At 41.6% G+C, this 9,752-nt stretch overlaps 1 long non-coding RNA gene across 1 annotated transcript; it reads left to right on the forward strand.

Moving 5' to 3' along the window:
• The first annotated feature begins 3,034 nt into the window (after window positions 1-3,034).
• On the forward strand, window positions 3,035-6,327 carry LOC130095240 (uncharacterized). Its single transcript, XR_008808064.1, has 2 exons — window positions 3,035-3,105; window positions 5,918-6,327. It is a non-coding gene; the product is annotated as an uncharacterized LOC130095240 (long non-coding RNA).
• The last annotated feature ends 3,425 nt before the right edge of the window (window positions 6,328-9,752 follow it).

Below are 9,752 nucleotides of genomic sequence, written 5' to 3' on the forward strand. Positions count from 1 at the left end.
AGTTGTGCAAGTAGTCTATTAATAATCCATGGAGCAAAAGCAAGTAATCGCCGTTATCATCTTCATGATGAAGGTTAAAAACCGCAGCTCACCCGTTTACTTGCATTTGATTACAGTGCAGTCTTGCCCTCCGCAAAATGGCGGACCCGTTGACGTATCGCAGCAACGTTCCAAAGCGGCCAATAGGACGTCTATGTATTTATTATGTCTATGCATAGATGCCCTATTGGCCGCTTTGGAACGTTGCTGCGATACGTCAACGGGTCCGCCATTTTGCGGAGGGCAAGACTGCACTGTAATCAAATGCAAGTAAACGGGTGAGCTGCGGTTTTTCTGGATAAAAACAAAAAGAAAATACATTTATCAACCGATTTCAGTGGTTTGTACGTGGTGTACAAAAAGTTCCATCTCTAGTTATTTAAAATCTCGATAGTTAGACTTATACAATTTTTTAAATTAGAAATTGTCAAAGTTTAGGCTTGTCGTGTAGGCTATCTGGCTTTTTATTCTTGGATAAGAATTGTGAAGATATAATTTAATTTTTACATTCAATTAAATAAAGTTTTCTTATTGTGGAAAAAGCATTTTCTGTGATTGACCCGATTTTAGCAATAACAAAGATAACTGATGGATCCTTTATGGTAATACATATGATATAATATGGTACAACTACAGTGCAGTGCAAATAGTAAAAATAAGATAAAGTGAGAAGTAATAGTAAATGGATTAGTCAATAAAATAAACAAACAGTAGGCCTATACGGCAAATAAAATAGTAATGAATAGTAATTATATAATATCATAAGTACATAATAATACAAATATTGATAATAGCATATAGTTAATGTATAATACTTTAATAATAATAATAATGGAATAAGAAATATCAATTACAGTATATAGACAAAAAATAAGTTAAATAGTGACTATGAATAGTACAATGAATAGTCTATTGCAAGTGAGCGCCCGCTGATCGCCTGGATCTCACAACTCCGAAAACGTCAGATCAAATTTTTAAATAGGCGCTATCTTTATAAATAAACCACATATTTGAACTTTAAAAAACTACATTGTCGACTGAAAAACTATTAAAACTACATTTCGTGACACAATAACAGTATTTTTTCATTTCGCGGCTTTTCTCCTCTGAACGTGTACTATTACTAATTATATCATGACCAAATACAACCAGAAACAAATGTTCAGTCTTGCTTGTGAAAGATAATTCCTCGAGACCTGTTTTCAGTTGTGTGGCGATGTGTACAGCCCCAAACAGCGCACAAAACAGGCATTTTTCTCAATTCTCGTTATGAGAAGTATGAGAAAGTTGCCCTCCGCAATATGGCGGCGCCGTTGACGTACACTCCAGCGGCCAATAGGGCGTCTATGTATTTATTATGTCTATGGTTACCATGGCAACTGCTTGAGCGTCCATGTTGAACGCGCAAGTACAAAAAAATTGTAAAAAGTACAAAAAAGCTTGACATGTCGTAATTATACATTATTTAAGGTTCTTTTATATTTGTTAAAATATATTGATATAGGAACTGTTGTTGTCAAGTAAGATTCATGTGTGTGTGTGTGTGTGTGTGTGTGTGTGTGTGTGTGTGTGTGTGTGTGTGTTCTAGTGTGGATCACGGAGGAGAGTTCAGGATTACATCAAGACTACACAGATGTAAGTCCTCAAACACACAGTTTTAGTGTGTGTTGTTGTAAATGTTACTGTTGTAATGTGTGTTCTTGTGTTCAGACGCTGTTGATCTCACACTGGATCCAAACACAGCACACACTCGTCTCGCTCTGTCTGAGGAGAACAGAAAGGTCACGCGTGTGAGAGAGAGTCAGTCGTATCCTGATCATCCAGAGAGATTTGAGTGTGATGGGTGGGCTCAGGTTCTGTGTGGAGAGAGTCTGACTGGACGCTGTTACTGGGAGGCTGAATGGAGTGGAGATTATACTCATATATCAGTGGCATATAAAGGAATCCAGAGGAAAGGAGAGAGTGATGACTGTAGGTTTGGATGGAATAAGAAGTCCTGGAGTCTGATCCGCCGCTCTGGTCAGAGTCTCATTGTTCGGCACAATAACAATAGTGATAATGGTAACCCCACTGATGTTTCTGCTGATTCAGGATCCTGTAAGAGAGTAGGAGTGTTTGTGGACGTGTCGGCCGGCACTCTGTCCTTCTACAGCGTCTCTGACACACACACACTCACACACTTACACACATTCACACACACATTCACTGAACCACTTTATGCTGGATTTAGAGTTTGTGAAGTTGACTCTTCAGTGTCTCTGTGTCGCATTAAACACACACGCACTGACTGACACACACATGCTGACTGACACACCTTTACACACATTCACTGAACCCCTCTGTGCTGGATTTAGAGTTTATTATTCAGACTCTTCAGTGTCTCTGTCACATTAAACACACACACACACACACACACACACTTACACACATTCACTGAACCACTCTGTGCTGGATTTACACTTTATAATGTTAACTCTTCAGTGTCTCTGTGTCACATTAAACAACAAACACACTCTGTCCTTCTACAGTGTCTCTGACGCACACACACACACACACACACACACACACACACACACACACACACACACACACACACACACACACACACACACGTCTGGTCCACTATCTTTGTGGGGACTCTCCATAGCTCCATAGACGTAATGATTTTTATACTGTACAAACTGTATATTCTATCCCCTTACACTAACCCTAACCCTAAACCTACCCATCACAGGAAACTTTCTGCATTTTTACATTTCCAAAAACATCACTCATTGGGATTTATAAGCTGTTTTCCTCATGGGGACCAACAAATGTCCTCACAAGGACAAGGATTTCAGATATTACCACCTTTGTGGGGACATTTGGTCCTCACAATGTAATATAAACATGAGCACTGACTGACACACACACACACACACACACACACACACTGTAAAAAATATTTGCAAAGAAAATGTTTAATTGAACAATTTCTCATTTTTATCAGAGGATTATACATAAATACACACACACACACACACACACACACTAAATTAACACTTTTCCAGTTGTTTGACTGATTGTGTGTGTTACTGCATTTGTCACATGTCTGTCCTGTCTTGTGTTGCACATGGGTGGTTGTTATGTTGGGCCATGTGCCTCTGTCATTGTTTGATCCCTCCCGCTCGTTACCTGATTAGTGTTTGAGTTTCTCCACCTGTTCCCTCTTGATTTGTTCCCTTTATAAGTCTCCTCATGTTTGCAGTCTTTGTCGGTTCGTTGTCGTTGTCAGATGTTTCTCTGTTCCTGGTTGGTGTTCCCTGTATTCTTGACCCAGTGTTTGTTTCATGTTCATTTATTATGTTTTCCCCCTCGTGGGTTTTTGATTTGTGTTTGTTCTGTTTTGTAAATAAACCTTCCTTGTTATGCACTTGAGTTCTCCTGTTCCTAAGTGTGAACGTGACAGAACGAACCGACCATTTTTGAACTCAGCAGCAAGAAGGATTTTATTTATTTATTTATTTATTTTTTTCTCTGAAGAAGCATGAAGGACATGTATATGGACGACGATGATCTGGATTGCCCGGACTACGTCATCGCCACATTTGGAGCAACCCAGTTCCGTCCTATCGGCAGGGACCGAAGGACTCGGCCCGGTAAGGAATCCGGAGGAATGAACATCTTCCAAGCGTTCGCTTTGATGGCTCAGCAAAGGGAGGAGTCGGAGCGCTTGGCCAGGGTTTCTGAGACCCGTGGAGGTCACAGGAGAGATTTTCGGGGGACCCGCCAGGTAATTTTTCGTGGGACCCGGGGAGGTTGTAAAGGAGGAAGAGGTGGTCGAGAGGAGGGTCAACATCACTCTCCATCCTGGCCTCCTTACGACCCTGTACCAGTGGAGGGCAGTTCAGAGCCGGCTTCTCACCGTCATGGACGGAGGAGAGGAGATCCATCTGCCCAGCGAGAGACTGCTCACGTCCCGCGAGAGACTGCTCACGTCCAGTCTGCCCAGCGGAGGACTGCTCACGTCCCTTCTGCCCAGCGGAGGACTACTCACGTCCCCTCTGCCCAGCGGGAGACTGCTCACGTCCCATCTGCCCAGCGAGAGACTATTCACGTCCCGTCTACCCAGCGGAGGACTTTTTGCGTCCCGTCTGTCCAGCGAGAGACTGTCCACGTCATGCCTGCACAGCGAGAGACTGTCCCTGAGCCGGTGCCTGTCCCTGAGCCGGTGCCTGTCCCTGAGCCGGTGCCTGTCCCTGAGCCGGTGCCTGTCCCTGAGCCGGTACCTGTCCCTGAACCAGTATCTGTCCCTGAACCGGTGCCTGTCCCTGAGCCGGTACCTGTCCCTGAACCGGTGGTTGTCCCTGAACCGGTGCCTGTCCCTGAACCAGTATCTGTCCCTGAACCGGTGCCTGTCCCTGAACCGGTATCTGTCCCTGAGCCGGTGCCTGTCCCTGAACCGGTATCTGTCCCTGAACCGGTGCCTGTCCCTGAACCGGTGCCTGTCCCTGAACCGGTATCTGTCCCTGAGCCGGTGCCTGTCTCAGAGCCTGTGTCCGGCCCTGAGCTGGAAGAAATGTTTGTGTCTGTATTTGTTTCTGTTATGTTGACTGTTTCTGTTTTAGTATCTGTCCCTGAGCCAGTGTCTGTCCCTGTCCCTGAGCCTGTGTCGATCCCGGAGATTGTGTTTGCCCCTGAGCCGGAGTCTGTCCCTGAGCCGGAATCTATGTTTGTTTCTGTATTTGTTTCTGTTCTTTTGACTGTGTCTGTGTTAATGTCTGTCCCTGAGCCAGTGTCTGTCCCTGTCCCTGTCCCGGAGCCTGTCCTTGACCCGGAGCCGGTGTCGGTCCCAGAGCCTGAGCCTGTGTCTATCCCAGAGTCTGAGCCTGTGCCTGTCCCAGAGACTGAACCGAGGTCTACACCGCCCTGGCCGCCCGAGGGGTCTGCACCGCCCTGGCCACCTGAAAGGCCTGATCCGCCCTGGCCGCCCGAGGGGTCTGCACCACCCTGGCCACCTGAAAGGCCTGCTCCGCCCTGGCCGCCCGAGGGGTCTGCTCCGCCCTGGCCACCCGAAGGGTCTTTACCGCCCTGGCCACCCGAAGGGTCTTTACCGCCCTGGCCACCCGAAGGGTCTTCACCGCCCTGGCCACCCGAAGGGTCTTCACCGCCCTGGCCACCCGAAGGGTCTTCACCGCCCTGGCCACCCGAAGGGTCTTCACCGCCCTGGCCACCCGAAGGGTCTTCACCGCCCTGGCCACCTGAAAGGTCTTCACCGCCCTGGCCACCTGAAAGGTCTGATCCGCCCAGGCCGCCCGAGGGTTCTTCACCGCCATGGCCGCCCGAGGGTTCTTCGCCGCCCTGGCCGCCTGATGAACTCTGTCTCGCCCTGGCCGGTCGATGTCCCGTTCCGCCCTGGTCTGTCCCCCCTGTCCCGCCCTGGTCTGTCCCTCCCGTTCCGCCTGATGTTTCCTTCCTGCCCCGCCCTAGCCTCATGGAGCGTCTGGTAGCCGCTCCGTAGGGAGGGGGTTATGTCACATGTCTGTCCTGTCTTGTGTTGCACATGGGTGGTTGTTATGTTGGGCCATGTGCCTCTGTCATTGTTTGATCCCTCCCGCTCGTTACCTGATTAGTGTTTGAGTTTCTCCACCTGTTCCCTCTTGATTTGTTCCCTTTATAAGTCTCCTCATGTTTGCAGTCTTTGTCGGTTCGTTGTCGTTGTCAGATGTTTCTCTGTTCCTGGTTGGTGTTCCCTGTATTCTTGACCCAGTGTTTGTTTCATGTTCATTTATTATGTTTTCCCCCTCGTGGGTTTTTGATTTGTGTTTGTTCTGTTTTGTAAATAAACCTTCCTTGTTATGCACTTGAGTTCTCCTGTTCCTAAGTGTGAACGTGACAGCATTATCCCCATTATTGATATTCACACACTTTATTTGTGCACAGTGTGTTATTAAAATCCTTCAGATTATCTGATTAAAACTGCTGGATCTCAGAGGATTATTATAATCAATAATGTGAGATGAATAACACATCATCTATATAACCATAGAGATAACTGTAAAGTGAATCTGAATCTTCTGTCAGCTCCAGTATTTCTCTGTATATTCACATGTTTTATTACAGTTTAATGATGTTATTGTAGTTTCTGGTCAATAAACGCTTGTTCCTTGTTCAGTGTGAACATGTTTCTTCAGTGTTTGATGTTTGACTGTTATTTTCATTCATGATAAACGTTTGTCACCCTGAGTTTCACTGTTTTTACACGTTTGCTTTTTAATGTCCAGTTTTGACTGAATCACTTTATGAATCTTCATCAAAAGAGAGTTTGATTGAATCTGATACAGAAGAACTGTTGAACAGGAAAGTAAACCAGTCTGTGACAAATCATCAAAGTCAAAGTAAAAAACACTTTATGCCAATGTGTAATTATATATTTAAGATCTGAGTAATATTAAGTTTGTGTATTTACTGTAGAGTTAGTGTTCATTTATAGTTATTACTACAGTAAATACACGTAACAATGACATAAAATAAATAAAAAATACATCAAGTTTTATATTCGTTTCAAATTCGTTTGTTTCTAGTGGTTTAAAAACTGATCTAGAAAAAAGTAAAAACATTGTCCTTAAAGATCTTAATTATTATATTCAAAAAAATATTATTACAGTTATAATTTTAAATCAGAAAAAAAATGCTCATTATGTTTATTTTTATATTTAAGTACTGAGTAATATTAAGTTCATGTATTTACTATAGAGTTAGGGTGTAAGTTAGTTTTTAGAAATGTACGCAGTATTCGTTTGTTTCATGGTTTTAAAAAAACGTTTATATTATTTTCTACAAGTTTAAAAACTGTAATGTGGTTTACGTAAAAAGAATATAGAACATATTCTCCTTAAACACTTGTATATGTGAGATTACATCTGAATTATGTTAAAAATTAATTTTAAATCAGAATAAAAATAAATAAATGCTCATTATGTTTATTTTTTCCAGGTCAGTTTATTTTAAATCAGATCTGGAGAAACTCAAACTAAACTTGACAGAATCATCTGAGCAGAAAAGAGGAACTAGAAGAATCAAAATAGTTTCGCTGTGTACGTCCCTTTTTGACCCAGCGCTGGGTTGCCAAAATAACCCAAATTGGGTTGTTTTTAACCCAGCATTTTTTCAGAGTGACTAGAAGAATCAATCAAAATTGTTGGCCATCATCAAATGAATGGTTGTTGTTGTTTTGAATGGAAAGAGTTTCCCATTTCCCATTGTGTCCCTGTAACTCAAGTAAATCAGTTTAACCTGAATCAAAGAGTTAAATCAAGCGGAGCTCAGAGGCTCATGTCCTCCATCATGAGTTTCACTTCATCATTTACTGTGTTTGGACCCGCCCTTACGAAAGGAAAATATATTTACCAATATATTACTTGAAATGTATTGTAATATATTATTTTCCAATATATTATATATTGAAAAACATGGAATAATATATTAATGATAAATATACACTCACCTAAAGGATTATTAGGAACACCATACTAATACTGTGTTTGACCTACTTTCGCCTTCAGAACTGCCTTAATTCTACGTGGCATTGATTCAACAAGGTGCTGAAAGCATTCTTTAGAAATGTTGGCCCATATTGATAGGATAGCATCTTGCAGTTGATTGAGATTTGTGGGATGCACATCCAGGGCACGAAGCTCCCGTTCCACCACATCCCAAAGATGCTCCATTGGGTTGAGATCTGGTGACTGTGGGGGCCATTTTAGTACAGTGAACTCATTGTCATGTTCAAGAAACCAATTTGAAATGATTCGAGCTTTGTGACATGGTGCATTATCCTGCTGGAAGTAGCCATCAGAGGATGGGTACATGGTGGTGCTTGTCTGTAAATTTGCAAAATTCTTGTATACATGTACAGCACTTTGGTCAACCTCGGTTGTCTTTAAACTTGTGCTTTATAAATAAACATGTATTGTATTGTATTGTATTGTATTGTATTGTATTGTATAAAGGGATGGACATGGTCAGAAACAATGCTCAGGTAGGCCGTGGCATTTAAACGGCGCCCAATTGGCACTAAGGGGCCTAAAGAGTGCCAAGAAAACATCCCCCACACCATTACACCACCACCACCAGCCTGCACAGTGGGAACAAGGCATGATGGATCCATGTTCTCATTCTGTTTACGCCAAATTCTGACTCTACCATCTGAATGTCTCAACAGAAATCGAGACTCATCAGACCAGGCAACATTTTCCAGTCTTCAACTGTCCAATTTTGGTGAGCTCTTGCAAATTGTAGCCTCTTTTTCCTATTTGTAGTGGAGATGAGTGGTACCCGGTGGGGTCTTCTGCTGTTGTAGCCCATCCGCCTCAAGGTTGTGCGTGTTGTGGCTTCACAAATGTTTGCTGCATACCTCGGTTGTAACGAGTGGTTATTTCAGTCAAAGTTGCTCTTCTATCAGCTTGAATCAGTCGGCCCATTCTCCTCTGACCTCTAGCATCAACAAGGCATTTTCGCCCACAGGACTGCCACATACTGGATGTTTTTCCCTTTTCCCACTATTCTTTGTAAACCCTAGAAATGGTTGTGCGTGAAAATCCCAGTAACTGAGCAGATTGTGAAATACTCAGACCGTTCCGTCTGGCACCAACAACCATGCCACGGTCAAAATTGCTTAAATCACCTTTCTTTCCCATTCTGACATTCAGTTTGGAGTTCAGGAGATTGTCTTGACCAGGACCACACCCCTAAATGCATTGAAGCAACTGCCATGTGATTGGTTGATTAGATAATTGCATTAGTGAGAAATTGAACAGGTGTTCCTAATAATCCTTTAGGTGAGTGTATTATACAATATATTATATATTCATGTAATATATTGCAATATATTGCAAAATATAAAAATGATTGCCGCTTTCCATATATTGCAATATATTGAGCATGAATATATAATATATGTGTTTATATATCATAAAATATATGCAATTTAATATTATAAATATCCAAATGTATTCCGATTTATATGGCAAAATGTATTGATAATATTATGTAAAGACATAGTGTCACATGTATGTTTAATATATGGTAGAATATATTTTAAATATATGTAAAATTATATGGAAATATATGTACATATATATTGTAAGATGTATGCACAATATATGTGTACATATATGTGAATATGTAGGCTACATTTAATGTATGTAGATATATACATGTAACATCTAAAATATATGAATACTTAATAAATATGCAACCTGCAATATATGTGCAAACCTTTAAACCACTTAATATCGTGCTCAAAATAATTATTATTCAAATATAGTAATTATAGTCTACTCTTAACGGTCTTAAGCCAATCGTCAAAATAACCACTTCAGCACAATGACCCCACAAACTCAGACATACCAGAAAACATTTTAAATTCCAAAATAATAGAACATGAAACACTAACAGATCTCCAACTATATTAATATTGAGCAAAACACATTAAATAACACTTAATTTTAACATTTGCTCTCCTTTTCCAGTCAGAAGCAAAGCATGCTGGGAACTAGAAATCTGATGTAACTCATTCCGTGAATGTGTGTATATATATGTGAGTGAACATATTCACATTTATATGGGAACATGTATGTGCAATATATGTAAACAATAAAGGATAAAACTTTGTGAATATTACATGCAATGCTATTTTTGTCCTCATTTATAAATATTTTATATGTATTAAT

This window comes from Rhinichthys klamathensis, unplaced genomic scaffold (assembly GCF_029890125.1).
Source record: "Rhinichthys klamathensis goyatoka isolate OS25496 unplaced genomic scaffold, OSU_Roscu_1.1 h1tg000189l_1, whole genome shotgun sequence".
NCBI lineage: Eukaryota > Metazoa > Chordata > Actinopteri > Cypriniformes > Leuciscidae > Rhinichthys > Rhinichthys klamathensis.